We start from the raw sequence: 20309 nt of genomic DNA, 5'->3' as shown, positions 1-20309 counted from the left end.
TTGTGTCAGAGGAACAGTCAGAGCAGGAAGTACTGTTTTGGGAAGTCTGCAATTTTAGTTTTTAACTATTTTTGTATATGCAAGTGAATGTTCACACTACTCTAACTGGTTTTTGTTTGATTTTCCCTTATTACAAACACTACACATTTTGAATCATAAGTATTTTGACACAGAAAGTCCATTTATATACCGAACAAAAAACAAATCCCCTTTTCTGAACAGTTTAAGCTTTGTATTAATCATGTGAGCCTTAAGGTCAAATCTTTCTCTTCAGCTCTACTGCTCTGCTCACGTGTATTATGACATAGTCTTTACTAATGAAGATTTTCTTCAATGAGTATTTTCTTTCAAGTATAGATACATTTGTAACCAAAGGTATGGTTTCTTCAGTACTCTGAGTTCAAAGTGATGCAGTATTTTGTGAAAAGGGAACTTCTTCCTGCTGGGCAGTATGCTGTGAGTCAAATCTGAGAGATGATGATACAGCTGAAAACTAGCAGGATTTATGGTAGCATGGGGTAGCATTCAGAGGGCTGATGAGTTCCTTGGTCTGGCTCCAGGTGAAGCCCCATGGGTGGCCTGGGTACTGTTTCTGGGGAAAGGGATGGACTGAGCATGACTGTATTGTCCTTACATTGGCTTGAAGCCTTTTGTAATGCTCATGTTTCTGCATTTAAGGAGTTGGGAGTGTTGCTGTTGCTTATTTTGTATGATTTTGTTCCTCAGTCTTTTACGTATCAAATTATAGACAAGTGCATCTGACTATGTAAAAAGCATTCTCAGTGGTTTTATGATTCTAAGGAATTACTTTTGAAATTTTGTTTGCATATGTTTGATAAATAGTTCAGTAGGAATCTGTGGCAAATAACATATAAGGAAGATGGATTATGTGCAAATAATTTTTAGGAATATTGATGTGACAACAATTTATACCAAAGCTAGACAACAAATAAGTTCTTTCCCAGTCTGATGTACAAATATGTAGCTAGTAAAATAGCAACTATTTCTCATGATAAGAGAGACTCCAAAGTAGATGCAAGCTTCAGTGCATAGGCAGAAGGTGCTAGCTCTGTCTCAATAATACCCATATTACATTGATTTAATTAGTGGGTTTATGCTATTAATTGCTCCATTAATCTCATTGGGAAGATTTTTGGGGGGAGGATTAGTTATTTAATCTGCATTTTTAATTGGAGTGGTTTTGTAGTTCAGTGTCATCTAAATAAAAACAGTGTAGGTTTGTTTTGCTTTGTTTATTAAGGAAAACGTATCTCAAATTCCTCTTGGATTTTGGTGCTCAAAAATGCTGAGATTCATTAGGATAATGTGAAGAACTCATTTGTTACACAGTCTGACACATAAATGTCCCTGCTTTAACTTCTTCATATGCAATTAATTCAGAAAAATGCTATATGTAGACAAGCCCTTGGGTTGTGAGATCTGTGAGGCTGATGTAAATAAGGTGTTGGATACTTGTGTATTGAAGCTGTCATCTCAAGGCATGATTTCTGTGAAAATCAGGAAAGTGGCATCCCAAATGTCAGCATTTGAAGCGAAGAAGAGCCCCAGCTCATGGATTCCACTTGCTTGGATCATGCAGCCCTGCTGCCTGAGCCCAATATGGAGGTGAAAGGCAGTCAGATCACTGGAGCAGAGAGGACAGTGATAGTGCCCCCAAGAACAGCTTGGACTGCTGGGTGGGTAGCACTGGGAAAGGCCTGCTTACATGAAGTCCACACTCTGTCCTGGAATGGGGAAGAGAGAAGTGTGATGATTGGAGAAGTAAGGATGAGAGGAGATCGGAGGAGATAAGGAAGCAATGTTAGGAGATATAGGATGGGAGTGGGAAAGTGTCATCAGTGAAGCCTACTTTAAAAATTGAGATACTGATGGGGAAAATAGAAGTAACGCAATTTCTGGCAGACCCTCCAAGGGTTAACTGAGACCTTGGCTGAGATGGTAGCAGTGAACCTTTGGTCACTGCCTCCAGTGAAGTTGCTCTGTGTGGTTCCTGGGGCTGAGATCCAGAAGGACAGTGGAGAGCAGAAAGGCTCAGCCTCACCCAAGGAGAAGCAGTGGTCAGGGTGCCGCTCTGGCAAGGGGCAGGTACAGGTGCTCTGAGAGGGCTCTGAAGAAGTCAGGTCTTCCAGGGCCCAATGTACTGGAGCTAAGCTATCTATACACATAGCTTGTTCTGTGTTTAAAACCTCTCTTGCATTGTGCTATATTAAGATTAAAATGTACTTCTTTGGTTTAGGAAGTCTGTCTGGTTGCTGTATTAACTGTTGGTCACACACACCTGGGCGGAAAACGACTGGCATCTGAAACCCCTTGGACTTGCTGGAGGCAGCCTAGTCTACCTGCGGATGTTGTGAATTAAGAGCTGGCCAAAGAGTGGGAGAGCTCCAGGATCCCTCCCTGGAAAAGGTAAGGTCTGAAGGCTAAAACTGGTGGGGCTGCACTTGTAGACCGGAAAAACAGAGCAGTTGTCTGAGTGCAGAGCTGACTGGATCATAGATGGGACCTTGGAAATTTAAATATGTAGAGTGCAAAGTTATTTCTATTGGTTTAAACATCAAGTTGTTTTCTGGAGGCGTAAGATTGCCATTTGCACACATCACCCTTGATTTCTGTCTGCTGTGAGTCACATCATTCTGATTGCTTGTAACTTATACAGACAAACTTTTCAGTGTTATTTTCTCTTTAAAACCTCACACTCTGATAGCCTGAGGCAGTTAAAACAATCAGCACAGTGGAGCAGTATCTCTGAGCTAAACCAGAGCAGTAGGTAAAAAGCAGAGGGTTGCTCTCTTCTGTGAAAACACAGGTGTGAGTTGGATGATGAGGAATCTATTTCTGGCCCTTACAAGCAGTGCAGTCTCTGCACCTGATTCACCAGTGTGTTACTCTACTAATCTTCTTAGCCTCATCTTGCCACTCTCCTGTATGCTGTGGCAATCACACTGCACAGAGTGCATGTAGAATGCTATCAATTTGGAAGGGTGATTTATATCCCAGAGCAAAAGTTTATATTGATTCTGGTTAGTGGGGTGGACATTGTGGGACCAGAACAATTTCCAAACCCTACAGCATTTGTGACAGGCTCGTTGTGTCTGCAGTGTGTGGCATGGTTCAGGCTACAATATTGTTTTGCCTATTGTGGATCAGGTTTCCTGGGCAGGCTGTGTGCACTACTTTACTGCTAGCTGGGAACTCACTTTGAATATGTACATGCTACATGTATAAACTTCAGATACATGTAGCACAGTCACCCTTCGTCTGTCCTGTCTCAGATGTTTCATTACCCTCTTCTAGTTGTAGTGCCCAGGAGATCTTCTGTTGGGCTATTCTGTTGTCCCACTCCTCTGGTGTTCTTGCTGATAGACCCCTGATCCTCTCTGAGGCTGGGGTACAGACCCAGTCAGCTACTGAAGGAAAGTAGTAGACTTAATTGTGGCAGTGTTAACAGTGTGGATAAGCAGGGTCAGCTCCTGCCTAGAGCTCCAGCTGTGATTGTGCTGCCCATTGTGTAGCTGATTACAGGGCTTCAGTTGGTCACCAAGTGTCGTCTTTTGAGTGGCTGCAATGTTTCAACAAAGCAAGTGTCAGCAGCTTCCTGAGAAGGCAGCTGGTGATGGACTGAGCTTTGTGTGAGTCCAGCTGTTATGTCAGTGATGCAGCCATGAGTATTTCTGAAGAAAGCTGTGTCTGGCAAGTGCTTTGGTGTGTGATACTGTTGCTGCGAGTAGAGCAAATGCGGCTTCTTGCCTGTCCTCAAGAACCATCAAATGTAGCGCAGAAGTCTCCTATTACTGTTAAAAACTGAGCACTGTATGGGTACAAAAAAAACAAAGATCCATTGGCAGCAGAACAAGACTATGAATTATTCATTCCTCCTATGCCTCCTGTAGGTTCCATCCACTCAGGCTGGTCAGGATGCTGTCTGTTGGACATAAAGACAGATCTGCTTTCAAAGCTGTGGGGACAAGACCCTGCAGACTGTCATCACCTGTCTTGAGCTTGTCCTTCATTAAAATGGCTCGGGCATTGTTGTGACATCCTTGAGGACATAGAAGTAACCTCTTAGCATCCCATGGGCAGGAAGGAACCCAAGGGTTGGAAGGAATATTTGTAACATCAATGAACTTGGGACACATCTGGTAAGGCCAGCCTGGAATTGTCTGTGAGGTGAGGACAGTGAGGTAGGAGCAAGATGGAAGCCCTGGCTGCTCTGGCCCATTTTACAAAAGAGAGGTGGGAGAGCTGCATCTTTTGTGTAGCACTGCCTTGGTTTTTTTAAGAGAACTTAGACTATGTCAGTTTGTTCCTAGATCCGTCATGCTGAGAAGCCAAAGTGTCCTCTGTTAAAGCATCCTCTGCTTGAGCACAGGCAGGATTTCTGTTCATGCAGAGTGGAGATGACTGTATTTAAATGGCTGTTTGGGAACATCTGTAACACATAGTTTTCTCAACTCATTTAGTAGTAGGCATTTGTCTTTGCAATGGCTGTCAGCTGGCAGTTGAATTCGAGAGTCACTGAAGATTTACAGATCTGTAGAGGCTCAATTCTCCTTCAACTCTTCCTTTAACTGTTGTGGGCACAGGTAAGAGGTGCCCACTGTTAGAGAAGGTGTTGCTGAAGCTTTGTTCAGAGGCTGTTTATCAGCATAAAATGCATATACTTAGATGAAGAGGGGTTTTAACTATTTTTTTTTCCTTTTTCTTCTTACTGGTTGGTATGAATATTCCTTCAGCCATTTCATGTACCTAGGCTGCACTGTCCATGCCATATTACAGATTCTTGAGCATTTTCCCCCATTTTCCTTCTGTATCTCTCAGAGTTGCTCTTTGCTATTAGGCTTTTGCTGAGATATATTCTGATTTTTAGTGTGAGAAAAGCTACCTGGAACTAGCAACATCTGTAGAAATCATGGTCTTTAAAAGCAGAAGTTCAATCTTTGTATTTACAGCTGTCTTGTAATGTGCCCTACTGTGTTTTGAGAGCACTTCACATGTTCCTAGAGAGCTTCTCAGAAAGGAAGGAAATGTTAATTTTGTCAAAACAAGACACTGTAGCTTGTATTCAGAACAGTTTTCATCTTCTAGTTATGTCAGCCAGCTGGAAATGGCCTAGAGTGAGTCACCTTTGGAGTTGTTCTAGTCCAGATGCTGAGGGGAACTGTGGAAGCTAAGATAAAATCCCAGACTGTGTTTGAAGAGTCCTCACTAAAAAAATGTGGTGGAAGCATGCTGAGGGGAATAACTGCTCTGCTGGGTTGAGAAGTTGAGTAGGTTTCACAAAGAGAGCTGTCAGAGAAGAAAGGGTTCCTTCTGAAGAAGGTAAAATGTGTTTGTCATCCTATGGTCTTGACCAAAGTAAAAAGGCAATAAACTGGAAGCATACCTTTCCTTTGTTTGTTTTTCATCAGTGAAAGAAATAGACAAACAGAGCTCCAAATGGATTTGTGGTTTCCATAGTGATGTAGCTATGGAAGCTTTTGTGTGGCTGAGCTTTGCCCTTGCTGCAGTCACACTTGAAAGCTATGAGTGTTCATTCAGCTTTCCTGACAGGGAAATGTAAGTATGTAGAAAACATGGAACTGGTTGAAAATGAAGCTGCATTTTCATGAATTGTTATGTTTGCTGTGCTACCTGAATCTGTGGATGTTTAGAAGCTCAGCTCATTTCTCCTTTATCTGTTGTTCTGCACTGAAACAGTGCATCCTTCTAAATTGATATCACAGTTCTTGCTGCACCAGGAAGGGATATATTGACCTCTGTCCTTTGCTTTCTGTCGTCTGTATATATACACACATCCCACAACACTGGTGCGTGTGATTCTCCAGCCACACTGATGCACTGGTCAGAAAATATATGCATAACTCTTTTGGGGCATGCTAACTGGTCAAACATCACCCTGTGAAACTTTAGAGGTGAATTGCATGCTGTTCATAGACATCAACTCACTTTTCCCTGTATCTGACATTGCATCATGCTTTATTTTAATAGGCATTTTTAGAGTGTTTTAATAGTGAAAATATATGATCCTTGGGGAATTTTTGCATGTGGAGAGAACTGTTTCTGACTGTGAATGGTTGATTAATTCTGGCTTTCAAAACAAGTTGGAGGTGGAATTTTTCAGCATCTCAGTGATGAGATTACCAGTAGGTCCTAGAGGCAGGGGAAGGAAAATGCTCTGTGTGAATGTTGCATGCACACATCAGGCAGTTATGCACATACTAGTGCTGCACACACACTTGCATTATCCAGTCTTCGTGGTTCACAGGCATTTGTGTCTCATCTTTTTCTTTTTTACTTGTATTGCTGCTGGATGCTTTCTTGCTGTCTCCCTGAACAAATCTTCCTTACCTTCAGCATTTGTTTTGCTTGTCTAATAGATGTAATGGGTCATCTGTTCCCTTTATAGAAAGGAATGTTAATTATTTTCAGAAGGCTAATTAGGTTGCTAATGAGAATGTCTACTGCAGAAATATTTCCTTTAATTACTCACTCTAAAGTGCTGTACAGAGAAGCTTATTGATTATGCTGTTAAATACCAATGCTTGTATCTGGCTTAAAGATTCACCTTCAGGCTCCCTGAAAGAAATATTTTGGTAAACTTGGGAATCGATGTGACACAGATGACTTAGCAAATGAGACTGGTTCTAAGAGCTGCCTAGTTGTGCCGCTTTTTTGACTGCACTTTAATTTGGTGCTTCTGCAAGTGACTGGATGCAGTTGCTCTTTGTATTTCAGTTTTCCTGATGACTTTTGTCAGTATAGGTAACTATTTGTGCTACCTGTCAGCCCAATTAGATGCAACCCTCACACCAAATAGTTTAGCCTAATCAGCCAGATGGCAGTCAGAGGCACTGAGAGGTGGAGTGACATGTCACATTGCAGATCATGGCAAGCCTAATAATAAAGCAGAGGTTTAATCAGTCTTGTGTTAGTTCACTGTACTATTTGCCCCTTGCGCCTCTCTTAGGGCCAGCATAACTCATTGCAAGACTTGCATCAGTTTGCGTATTTCTTCATGAGGCAGCTCAGCTCCTCAACAACCCCATTTATGCAGCCACCTTGGCACTGACTTAGGAAAGTCCTTTTGCTTTTCCATCTGAGTCCTGTCTTCTACTTGCTTCACTTCCTTGTTGTAGTGATACCAAAATCAGACAGAAAATAAGCTTTCTAACACAATTTGAAATATTAGAAAGCAGGTATTCTTTACTGCAGTGCTGGACACTTTCAGGGGATATCTCCTCTAATTGAATGTGTGTTGTGAAACTTTACAGGGTATTTATTCCATCATGATTATACACACTCATTACAATATACTTCCTAACTAATACATAAACATCACCTTCCCTACAAGTAATTTGCATTCATCTGCCTCCTACTAGAAGGCCTTTTATGATCCTGGAGGGTCATGTAAAGGGATCTCTGGTTGTAGTTACTGAGTGCCCCCATATGACCATTGCTTGAACTTTTCTTTCAGCATACATGTTGCTTCTTGTTACATAACTTGCCAAAACCCCAAGTATATTCCTAATTTTCTGTTAATCCACTGGTTCCACTTACACTTGTTATCCTATGTGCATAGTTTTGCATTCTTTTATCTTTTCTTGTTAGTTAGTCTTTAAGTTCCATCTAGCAACTTTAGGGGAACTGAAAATTTTTATTCTTTGTATTATCTATCAGTCTCAATGCCTTTTAGAATTGCTTTGGGAGAGCTACTGTACTCTAGTCGATATTTTAGTTTTAGTACTCCCAAGATGAAATTTGGAGTGGATCTCTAACATTCCCTGCTTTTTGACTGCTGAGCCTTCATGCAGCTCTGTAGAAGAGCTTCACTTTTTTTCAGCATTCTCATTGTCCAGTCTGCTCTTAGCCAGACTCTTGGAACTTTTTACATGCCATGGCTGTACTAGGGAAAATGTGAGAGAAGGCTGCTGAATGGGGGCTTCTTCCATGCATAAGAAGACGGTCCTTATTCTTTTATCTACTGGTCATTGTAAACTCAGCAGGAGAAGGAAGTATGATATGTCAATGTTGTGGATGCAGTGCAAAACTTTTCACCTTGTACTCTGCTCCCAGAGTATCCAAGTGCAAGTGACTCAGGAGAGTGACTTAAACCTAGGAAATACCCAAAAAAACTACTATCAGCATGGGATGTCAAAAGACACCCTCCATTTCTTTTTAGGCACATATATACACTGCTAAAACTTTCATCTGTGTGCCACACATGCAGCACTGCCTTGGCTGAGGCACATTTATTTTAAAATTCACTTTGAATATGTAATATTTAAGTTAACTTTGCATATCTTTACAGATGTGGGAATTCTCAGAGACAGTGAAGATACAGTGAGGCAAGTTGCTTAGCTGAAGTGTAATCTGGTTTCTAAGTTAGTATAAGCCTATGCAAAACAAGCATACTTGAAAATGTTAACACATTTGAACACCTTGGCATTGCTATGAACTGTTGTGCAGATAGTGATGTTTGGTCTGTGTGTAATGTGATGGGTTTGTTGTTGCATGTATCAAGACTACTTATATTATGGAATGATATGTAGATTGTTTTAGCAGGAGACAAAAACTTACATTCTTTCTCATTCTACCAATAGTGTATTATTTAATATCACTACCTATATTATATTGACCTCTGCCCTTTACTTTCTGTCATCTCTATATATACACACATCCCAAACACTGGTGCTTGTGATTGTCATAGAAGTTCTGGTATGCTGTAGGTTTCTGTACATCTAAAAAAGAACGGATAGCTGACTAGAGTGTGTGTCTCCAGGACTGCTAATCGTAGATGCACAATACAGGCATGAAAATGACAACTCCTAAGCATCTTACATAAGCATGGACAAGAAAACATATGGTGCCGCTCTGGTTCTATTTGCTATAGGTCACCTGATGCTCTGTTTGTTGAGCAGATTTTAAAGATGGTTTAAAGAGAATTTCAGATTTGATGCTTTTGAAGAGGGTTATTTTTGATGCCCAGTGTGAGCAGTATCAAACCATTTTACTTAAAATTGAGGAATTCTTTTCTGGTCTTAATACAAGTCAGCTCCTAACACACACATGCAAACTGGCATCTTTGTTAAACTGGCATTTTGCCCAGAGGCATGGCATACCTATTGTTGTCCAGAAAAAAAAACAAAATAAAGAAAAAAAAATCTTTTTTGATAAGACCTGAAATTACCCTATGTAACCTGGAGTATTTCACAGAGGTGAATAAATCAGTGTTGTATATGCTTTAAGCACCTCTAAGTAGGTACTGGAAAGATTCAGGAAATATAGCATCAGAAATTATCAAATTCCACTTTTGTCTTCAGAATGTGCTTATTTTTAGCTGCCTTCACAGGCTCTAGTAACTACAAATGGAAACCTGTGGGGAAACAATGCTTGTAACGTCCCTTTGTTATTGTTATTGAATTGTCCCTGAAATTCATTCATTAATTTGGACCTCTATAGGCATGTGTGTATGAAATGTTTATGCAAAATCCAAAATTTAGTAAAACTATGTCATGCAAATAATTAATTAGTTAGAATGGTATCATGGTGCAGTAATGGTGTAAATTAACACAGATTACTGGAGGTGAACAAACAAGGAGGGATTAGTTCCTCACTGCTTAAATGACAACTGCTAAATAACAGTGCCTCCTAAAATAACAACCAGTTGTTTAGGGTGTATCTTTAAACTTTTCTTGAGATAGTAGAATGAAAGCTGAAAACATAAGGGCACCACAAATTAAGATCTGGGCAGAAAATAGTGTGACCCTGGGAAAGCCTTGCCAGGGCTTTTGGGAACTCTGTGGCCAGTCATTAATGGGGCAAGACACACTCATGTGATTCAAGGCAGCCAGCTGAGCTTCACCAAGGGCAAGTTCTGACCAGTGGCCTTCTGTGATGGAGTGACTCCATCAGTGGAAAGGTGCAAGCTTCATTTATCTGGACTTCTGTAAAGCCTTTGAAATGGTCTCCCCACAACATCCTTCTCTCTAAATTGGCAAGACATGCATTTGTTCAGTGGATAAGGAATTGTTTGGACTGTTGCATCCAAGGGTGGTGGTCAAATAGCTCAGGATCCCAATGGATGTCAGGGAACAAATGGTGTTCCTCAGGGGTCTGTGCTGGGACCCTCTGCCCTCATAAGACTCTGCTTGGAGTGCTGCATCCAGCTCTGGGGTCCCCAGCACAGGAAGGACATCAACCTGTTGGAATGAGTCCAGGGAAGATGACCAAGTTGATAAGAGGGATGGAGCACCTATCCTCTGAAGACAAAGACAGCTGGGGTGTTCAGCTTGGGCAACAGAAGGTTCTGAGAGGGAAGCCTTACAGCACCTTCTAGCACCTAAAGAGGGCTACAAGAGAGTGCCCTTACAAGGGCATTTAGTGGTAGGTCAAGGAGTGATAGCTTTAAACTGAAAGAGAGTAAGTTTAGACTGGATATTAGGAAAAACCTTTTTACTTTGAGGGCTGGTGAGGGACTGGAACAGGGTTCCCAGAGAATTTGTGGATGCTCCATCCCTGGAAGTGTTCAATGCCAGGTTGGATGGGGCCCTGACCAACCTGGTCCAGAGGAAGGGGTCCCTGCCCATGGCAGGCTGGTTGGAACTGGATTGATCTTTGGGGTCCCTCCCAACCCAAACTATTCTGAGACTCTCTTATTCTTGTCTTGCCTGTCTAAATACTAAAGCACAATTACATGGTAGCTAGGTAAAGTCTTAGGTTACAGTGCAGTGGAAGAAAGACAGTTGAATTATCCATCCATTGAAAAGCCTCTGCTGCCTATGGATGAGACTCCAGGATGGCAGGTTTGCCTCCATGCTGCAGAGAATGACACAGCCATAGTTGTTTTCTTGTTGTTCTTGCCAGGCCCCATGGGGAAAGTGAGTCTTTCCAACCAGATGCAGAGTGAAATAAATGTCCTCTGACAAGCTGACAGAAATTGTTGGAAGCTCGGTACTTGGCAAAAAGAGAAACTATAAGTATAGGAGGTGTTAAGAACTAACTGAACCTCATGGCTGGGAAGTTGTGGTCTTACCATTTCCTCTTACATGCTCCTGTCTGGTGTAAATGTCTCTCTCAGTATTCAGCTGAGGGTGTCCTGTGTTTCAGAGCATTCAGATACTAGGCTGCAGTGAGACTTCAAAAATAAGTCTCTTCTGGAAACCAAGTGAAGTCTGTTCAACTCAATCTTCCCTTTTCTAAGGAGAGGTGATAGGTTTTACTGAGTCAGCTGATATTGAGAGGGAGGTGGAAGTGGGCCAGTAAATTACAGATACTCAGGCCATTTTTGGGCTTGAAGCTGTTTGGAGTTGAGTATCATGTTTCTGTTTCTGATCTGACCAAAGCAGTAAGATCAAAGTTACTGAAAACATAGTCTGGATCTTCAGTAGCTAATCCTTCCTGGCATGAGCATTTTCTTGTGGAGTCTGCAATAGGGAAAGACTGTGCATCACAGCCCCAGCTATCCAGCTGGGGAGACACTGGGCCACCAACTCCTTCTTCATGCTTGTGTCTTCACATGTTCCTAAGTCACCTGCATGACCATCACAAATACTTTTGTAAAGGAAATTCATGTTCAGTGAAAGGAACTGTCTGGATTGTCCAGAGAAACATCAGCGCTTTTGTAAAGGAAAGAGAAGCTCTGATAGTGAGAACATAAACTTTCTGCATTATGCATCAATATGAGTTATCTATTCTGGAAAGAGCATCTTCCAGAGGCAAGTAAAAGAATACATTGTTATCTTGTCTCTCTTTTGGGATGGCAAAGAATCTTGGCCAATTAGTGCATGTGTTTCAATTATGACAATGTTTTGTCAGTCACTGGGAATTAAACTAATATGTGCAAGAAAAAAGCTGTGTGTGTTTTGGAAAATTTTCTTTTCTGAAGCATGTAAAATAGAATAAATGCAAATACTCAAGCAAGAAAATTGCTCTGTCTTCTACTGCAGTAGTTGTATGTATGGACTCAAAGTCAAGTCCCCTGTTATCATTGTGCTTTGACATTTTGCACCTGTACCATCTTTCTGCAGCTGAGAGTGGAAAATGTCTTCTGTGCAGACTGACAGTTGAGTGAAGAGGTGAGTATTATTTTTACATCCTTGCTGAGTTTAGGATTAGAGTTAGCAGTTCACAAGATTTTCTTTTCTAAGGTGGACACTTAATTCCTTTTTCAGGTGTTAAGAAGTAGGTGGTAGTAACACAATGCAGTTACATTCCATGAGTCCTGAAGGAGATGCATGTTAGCTGCTATTCACAAGAAATGGCTTAGAATTTTTCAGAACACTGGATCTCAAAAAGGGAGATGTGAGTTGGGTCTTAACCATAAACAGATACATCTGTAAAGCAGTCCGAAGCTGTGGTGTTGCTTTATTCCATGATCTGGGCTTGCTGTACTATGAAAGGTAGATTCCTAGACTTCAGGCATTTAGACTTTTCTGAAGCAGCCCTGTGCACATACATACAGACTTTTCTGTCTTAAGGAACCCAAAGTGTTACACTTAGGTTGACTAATAAATATAGATTGAAAATTCTTTCCAGTATGGGAGCAATGAATCTGTTGGTTTTATTAGAGGGACTATTCAGTAGGACGTGGTCATGTGGACACACTGCAGTCACAAAAGGAAATGTGGAAGAAGGGTATAAACATATTATTAAATGGATCTATTTTCAGAGGGGCTCTGTGATGCTGTGATAAATGATTGGCAGGTTGAAGGTATGATAAATCCAATAGTAGTGTTTGTATTGTTTGTAAAAACTCAGCACAAAAGTGCACACAGTCAGAAGAGGCAGTTATAAGGAAAAAGATCCGTTCCCTTCAAGTAGAGGGGAAAAGAGGACTAATCAGCAAATGAAATATATGCTGGTGTCTCTATATCTTTATATATCTATACAGCTGTAGATAGAATTAAAATTTATGTAGATATAGCAGGTTGATTTGTCTTTTTTAAAAGGGCTATCTATGGTCCAGTTCAAACTAGAGAACAGTCCAGCGTTCTGTGATTTGGGAGAGAGGCAATAAGAAACTCAGAAACAGTAGGAAAAGGACAAGGTGGCATCAGGTCCAGTCTGAGGATTCACAAGACATCCTTCTGACCCAGCTCCCTGGCACTGTACTTGAATGCATGGTTTGGTATGAAGGGGTCCAGCTTGCAGGAGCTTATGAGTGAGGCAGTTGCCCAACAGGGAACTCCAAGTGCTCAGACTTAGGCCTGAAGTCATGGTGTGTGAACCTGTGTCACTTTTTGAAAACTGGGTTCTAGGAACTCAGGTCTGCTCTCGCTGCAAAGAAAGAAGTCAACTGTTCAGGTTAAGATAATGGTGAATCCACCAACTAAGCACCCAAAAGTGGAATATCGGTGATACAGATTTTCAGAGCAGATTGTGCCCCTGGACATGCCATCTCTTTGTTATGTTCAGGGGGCCAGACCTTCCATAATGCTGACTCTGTCCTTCTCAGTGTTAATGGGAAGCTCTGCCTGCTCCTATAGGAGAGTCCTGGCATCCAAGCCTCTGCTTTGTATTAGGGCCACATCAGGGTCACTTAGGTTCTTGCTGGACATTTGCTTTGTTGAGAACTGTAGTATCAGCAAATGTTGGGAACTCAGGGCAGCTTTTCCAAACAGGGAAGGGCAGCAGGTAAGGCACAAGAGCCTTGCAGCAACAGATTTGGAGAAGAATGTGACCTTACCTGAAGGTGATGCTGGGGAGATTTGGGCTCAATGCTTGTAGAAGTCAGATTTGGATTCAGTAATTTTTCATAGTGTCTTTCAAGTCTGCTACTTGCATGACTCTTGAGGGTCTTAAGTTCTGTCAGGTACAAAGGAAGCATTCTGTTGGTCTCTGTAAGTAAAGAGCTATTGCCTTAATCTGTTCTCAAGTTGGAGTGATCGCTGTGGGCTTAGGTGTGTTCACGTAATGTAACATTTCCTGCTATGTGTGCAGCAGGATATGGAAAGTCTCCACTTTCTACACTTCTGCACAAATTCACAAGATCACCTTAGTCAGAAAGCTATTCTTTAAACAATAGCTTCATATTGTCTGTTTGTCCTCTGAGAAGACAACCTCCCTCTACACTCCTTCCCAAGAAATCCCTACCTTTCTACTTTCCATTGTGAAATGGTACCTTCTGGGCAGCCCACACACGCGCATTACTGCTAAGAACTACAGTTCCCCATCCCTCTGGGTTAGGCTGGTAATTGGATTCATTTAATCTCCCTTTGGCGTCATGCTTTTTTACTGTATCCCAATTCTCTTTGGACCAGATTTGAAAGATAGACAGGGATCAGAGGCTGCCAGCAGGTACAGAGTGAACTGGGCAAGGGAACAAGAAAACAAGGAGTGGCAGGGAAATGATGTACCTTCTATGGGAAAGGAGCTAGAGACAAAAATGAGAGGAAAACGCAGATAAGAAATAGACTGCTTTCTTACCCCACCGTGTGTGGAAGGGCGACAGTATGCATCCTGATGGAAAAAAACAGCAAAAGCAGATGACTCAGAACTGACCAAAATCCAAAGGCTCCTGATATTTTCTGAAAACACTGAGAGTCTGTATTTGGAGACATCTGTGGCATGCTTTTAGCTTCATTGCAGGGCTTGATTAATTGATCTGCTGGAGCTCTTCCACACTTCAGTGCAGTTGAAATTCTATTTTCTGAGCCACAGTTAATTGAGGCTCTCAGTTACCTGAAGGATGAATATCTCCTCAGAGTTATGACTTCAGCACATAAGTACCACTAAGACTTAACTGTATAAATCTTTAAACACTGATGAACTAATGTCTTGGGGCCAAATTTAGTACATAGTGTTCTGTGCACATCTAGTGTTCTGTAAATCTACTTCTAATGATGTGTGATACCTCTGTGAAAATGTTGAAGCCAGATTTGCAGCATATTCATTCAGTGTTGTCCATGGTTGCAAAGCTATGCTTGTTAGGTGTTTACTCACAGGGAAAATGCAAAATAAGAATTACACTTAAACAGGTATTGTCCAAAAATGCATGTCAATTTTCACCAGCACATTCTCATATCTACTGTAATCCTTGCTAAAGCAGAAAAGCAGATATACATCTGATTCTCCCAGTCTGAAGAAAGAAAAGAGTAGCTACAATGATGTGCCAATGAAAGTAATTTAAAATTAACAGTTATTTTTACATAAGTGCTGTTTGGGTAATAAGGATCTGAGGAAGGAGTACAACTCATGGGTAGGGAGAGGTAAGTACCCTTTACTTCAGCTTGATCCGCTACTCATGGTCCTGTCCTTTGGAGAGACTAAAGTATCCTCCTGTGTATATGTCTCCTTTGCACTTTTCAAATTTAATAGTAATTCTGATATATAACACAGGGTTATAGATCCCTAAGGCATTTCTTAGAAATATGAACATGCATGTTATAGAACTAAATATTAGTAAATAGGAATTTGTAAAATAATACTGTGCCGTAAGTTTTTAACTTGCAGAAATAACTGGGCACTATGAGTATGAAACATGCTGCCATAGTTCAAGTTCACCTGCAGTGGATCAATTAGCTGACAGAATTCATAGACTCAGAATTCATTAGGGGAATTGTTTCTTGGGGGTTTTTGTTTGTGTTTTTCTTTAGCACTTCTGAGTTAATTCAGAGTTTTTTGAGGAGGTCTCATTACACTCATCCAGAGCATCTTTAAATAATTCTGCTAGATTAAAGGGAATAAAGACAATCTGTAAGAGACATTTTTTAATGTTGTACAGTTTGGCCTGGTAGCAGGGAGATGGGCAGAAAGCCACTGCAAAGGAGATATTTGAAAAAAAATGAGCCAGGAAGTGCTCAAGAACTTAATCAGGCATGAATATGACATCCACTGAGGTCTCTCCCCTGCAGTTCTTGTGTGAGACAAATATACCATTATTTCTTGGTCTGCCATCAGTCCATCTTCTGATCACTTCCCTCTTGCCTGCCAAGGCTGCCTCACTTGCAAAACTGAATGTGAGTATGGGAGTGCTCCTCTTGCACAGAGGGGTCTCATGTGAAGTGGGGCAGTCTATAAGTCCTTTCTCCTTACTTGGCCTGGTGCATCAGTTTTATTTGTATCTTAACCTAGGGGATTATTGATATCCATTTCAGAGCTGAAATTATAAAATATTAAAGTGTGATCTTGATGCTTTCTTGCAGCCATAAGTCAAAGTCCTGCCCTGATCACAGAATGGGACAGGTTGGTAGGGACCATAGTGGGTTATCTGGTCCAGCCTCCCTGCACAAGCAGGGTCATCCTAAAGCACATGGCACAGCATTACATCCAGACAGTTCTTAAGTGTCACCCTGTTCTTTTAAAAGTCTAAGTTCTTTTAAAATTTTTCTATGTCTTCTGATGTTTACATATTTCTACTGGAGTTCTCATGCACTGTTCATGTAAATAATGAGTGTTTTGCATTCTTCTTTGTGGGAAGAAAAATTGGTAGACTGTTAGTTTGACCAGTGTGGTTGGAGAGGTGGCAATTTCTTCCTCCAATCCACTGTCACTTTTAGAATTCTATATATTGCAAGGTCAGAAATAAAACTTCCTTCATTTTGCTCTTTTGATCTTAGTGTGAGTGCATGAGTTATCTCGTGTCATAGTGCAGCACTTGGGTATCTCCAGTGAGGGAGATTCCACAACCTCTCTAGGAAATTTGTCTAATGCTTGACCACCCACAGAGTAAAGAAATTCTTCCTTATATTCAGGTGAAACTTTGTGCCTCAGTTTCTGCCCATTGCCTCTTGTTCTTGCATGGAGTTACTCTTCCCCAGGTGCAGGACCCTGCATTTGTCTTGAATTTCAGGCAGTTCTTCTCTGCTCATCTCACCAACCTGTTGAGATCCTTCTGAAGGGCTGCGCAACACTAGGGGGTATCGGCCTCTCCTCTAGGCTTTGTGTCCTCAGTGAACTTGTTGCTGCAACCAGATTTCTGTAGAGAAACTCAGTCCTTCAGATACTTAACCCTTTTAGGTCTGTGCTTGTTTCCAGTAGGTGGAGTGTGTTCATGGACCCTTCGTTGCCAGGAGAGTTATGCACACAGGCAGGGCAGTCAGGGAAAGGACTGAGTGTTCCTTGGAGGTCCATGATGTGTGGTTTCCACACAGACTTGCTTTTTTTTTTTTTTTTTTTTTTTCCCTCAGCAAGCTGGAAAAGAATGTCCTACTAGAGAAAGAAGGAAAAATTTTGTGCTGGCCTAGCTCAGGCTTCCTAATAACTTTGTAATAGTAGAACTATTTCTGTTTTAACTATTTGAAATATAACTTGCTGATGATGGAAAGCATTTTCAAAACTTTGAATGTAGAAGCTCCATATTTTCCCCAAAACAATGCAGTGCGAGCAGTCTCAGTGCAAGCATGGTCATCTATGAGCAGTCTCCATGCATTGTTTGCTCTCTGCTGAGACAATTGCATAGCTGGCAGCTGTGTTTCTGATTTTCAGGAAGCTGCTGCCTATCCCATTTAGTAGTGGCTCAGTGATGAATGTCATTTGTTTTCCTGAGGAGACTGAATAGCTCCCATATGTTCAGAGCCTTTTGGTCAGTCACTGCATCGAAAGTTTTGCATCACCAAGTTCAATTATCTACTTAGGGCTTTTCACAAATCTGCATTTCGTACTGAATCCAGTCTTGGATGCTTCTCCCACTGATCTCATGCTCTTCAGCTTGATTCTTTGATCATGAATCGCTGCAGAATAAAACAACACTTTTCTCTTTTATGTCCCTCTTGAGACCTCTCTGTGCAGTATTGCTTACCAGACACCAAATAATTTGGTGTGGCTGGGAAATACAATTCTTAGGAAAAGCTGCAGTTTTAATTGTTCTGTAAATGCTCAAGCGACTTGCAACCATTAAATTGTATAGTCCCCAGCTTGTGCAGTGGTGTGCTGTGGTTTGTGATAACCCCTCTAAATGGATCCTCCATTCCCTTTATGTCTCACTATATACTTTTTGTTTTATTTTGGATGAAATATTTTACAGGAGGAGCTGTGATTTGTGGATTTGCTTAGTGCCTAGGACAAACAGTATAAAAGAAACAGAAAGTAAGTAGGTTTCATTTCTTGGTGTAGAACCAGGAAACAGAAATCACCATTGCACAGAGGATATAGTGTGGGGCAGAACAGGACATGGCTATGAGTCTTTGGATTTTGCAGGGAGGTATAAGGCAATGGAAATAACTGGTGAGGGGATCCTTGGTATGAAAATGGAGAGGGAAGGACCCTCTGTACATTTGATCCATCTTTGTGAATAGATTTGCAAAATTAGAAGGGTGCTCCCAGCTAACAGTTCAAATACATTTCATGTAAAGCTACAGAGAGAAGTGTGAGGACTAAGGATCACAAGTAAAAAAATTAGGCTCAGAAAAGAGAGGAAAACCATACAATCCATTGGCAACTTAGTAAAAATCTTTACAATAATTTTCTTCTCTGGATAATGACATTAAATATTACAGAAACATCACAGAATATTCTGAGGTGGAAGAGTGAAGTCCAACTCTCAAGTGAATGGCCGACACAGGGATCAAACCCACAACCTTGGCGTTATTAGCATCATACTCTAATCAATGAAGCTAATTATATTATTATTACATTTTTCTTTGTTTCAATTATTAAACTCATCTTAACTCATGAGTTGTACTTTTTCCCACCCCTCTCCCCCCACCCTCAATTCTTATTGCCATCCCACTGGAGAGCAGTGAGCAAGTGGCTGTATGACACTTAGTTGCTAGCTGGGTTTAAATCATGATGCCTTCTTACTGCTTTCCCTGACTTCTGTACATCTGATTTTTGATTTCTTCTTGAAATTATGTCAGAATGGAATAATGATAGGAGGATTCAGAGTCCTAAGCTTATCAACTGTGATGGCAAACTAACCAAGTGACATTGCATTGACAAACTCTCCTTGGTTTGCAGTGCCCTTCTGCATCAGCTTCTTATGGACTGTGTGGATATACACCTCCTGCATATTTCTCATGTGCCACCTCCTCTGCTGTCTTGCAGGGTTTCTTGGGATTGAATTTAAGAGACATGTGGCAATCTCTACTGATTCTTTATTCTCTCACCTACAAGCTCACTATGTGCTGTTGAGCTTTCTCTGTAGCATGTAAAGTGGATTCTGCCATTAGAAAATGGGTCTTTGTTCAAGCACCCAAATCATATGAACTGTCAAGGATTTGGTTATTTGTGTGTCTGGTTAAGAGAAATGTGAACGGATCATGGATACAGCTCTGTCCTTTTCACTTTCAATATTCCCCTGTGCATATCTTCTTCATGTTTACTATTATATTTCTATTTTTCCTTATAGAAGTTTCCCTTACCTCCTATCAGAATGTCAGTTGCATGCTAGTACTTTGTTCAGAGAGGCACTGTGTTTACAGGACAGGGCAGGAACAGCCTCTTTCCAGCATGGAATGATTGTACATAAAGTTAGTGTGGTCCTTTCCCTAGCACATTGTGCCATGGAACTGACAAGTGCAGAACAAGTTAAATAGTGCTTGGTAAAGAGTCCAGAGAAACTCAACTTGAAAGAGTAAGTTTCCAAGAATGAAAGAGGTCAAATTCATCCTGTGGTGTAAATCTGCAAGGCTTCAGTAAAATTATGCTTATAATCATCTCGTGTAATTGACTGTAGCATGGCAGACTTGTGAATCTCTACAGAATGTGTAAAAGCTAATTGTGATGAAACAGCTCAGTGATAAGCAAATTGTGCCTTTTCAAAAACTCTTCACCAATTTCTTCCTGTATAGACAATAAGAGTTTGTTCTCATTTTCTATTGATCATGAGTAACTACCTCTCTCTAGGCTCAGCTGTTCCTTTTTATTCTCCTCCTTTGTGCTTTGCTGTCCTGAAGCCAAATCTGAATGGATTTCAGTGGCTCTCTTGTGCTTTTTGACTTGGTATCAGGAAGTCTGGCACCATAAGAAAATTATTTTATAAATGCTAGCCATACAACGCATGAGTTCTTGAACAGGCAAAATAAAAGTTCAGCTGAATAATGAGTGCAAGGTATGGTGTCTGCAAGTGTAAAACCTCTGAATTTTCTCCTCCAGTTCCCTTGCTGTAACTCCCATCAAAGCTCAGTTTTGGACTACAGAAAACATTTTGGGTATAGAGACTGTAGGCAAGAGTTGGAAAGGCTCAATTTTACAATGCTGTGTTCAATTAATTTATTCCACAGTAGAATCAGAAAAGTAAGTTTTTTGGAAAGAGTAAATAGGTGATGTGTACTCCTGGTGGGATGACTATATTTTTCTGCTGACTTGCAACCAGTAAATTCTTTGGCAACATTGCTCCTGGCAAAGCCCTT

General features: G+C 41.0%; 2 protein-coding genes across 20 annotated transcripts in view; both read left to right on the top strand.

Moving 5' to 3' along the window:
• The window catches only part of RAD51B (RAD51 paralog B), a 452264-nt gene that overhangs the window by 8207 nt on the left and 423748 nt on the right, over positions 1 to 20309 (top strand). For 17 of the 18 annotated variants that reach the window (XR_014956026.1, XR_014956032.1, XR_014956030.1 and 14 more), the window contains exon 2: positions 2258 to 2427. The gene's annotated coding sequence lies outside the window, so the exon portion shown is untranslated. Of the gene's footprint in view, positions 1 to 2257; positions 2428 to 12047; positions 12096 to 20309 lie in introns of all 18 variants that reach the window. The other variant, XM_085582074.1, reaches the window with a different exon arrangement.
• TMEM229B (transmembrane protein 229B) overlaps positions 1 to 20309 on the top strand; it is a 32410-nt gene that overhangs the window by 8207 nt on the left and 3894 nt on the right. The window contains exons 2-3 of one of the 2 annotated variants that reach the window (XM_021537047.4): positions 2258 to 2427; positions 12048 to 12095. The gene's annotated coding sequence lies outside the window, so the exon portion shown is untranslated. The remainder of the gene's footprint in view (positions 1 to 2257; positions 2428 to 12047; positions 12096 to 20309) is intronic. The other variant, XM_021537046.4, reaches the window with a different exon arrangement.

The sequence above is a fragment of the Lonchura striata genome, chromosome 5 (assembly GCF_050655825.1).
Source record: "Lonchura striata isolate lonStrDom1 chromosome 5, ASM5065582v1, whole genome shotgun sequence".
NCBI classification, from domain to species: Eukaryota; Metazoa; Chordata; class Aves; order Passeriformes; family Estrildidae; genus Lonchura; species Lonchura striata.
The sequence above is the reverse complement of the archived record's forward strand: the minus strand, read 5'-3'. Positions and strand labels throughout refer to the sequence as shown.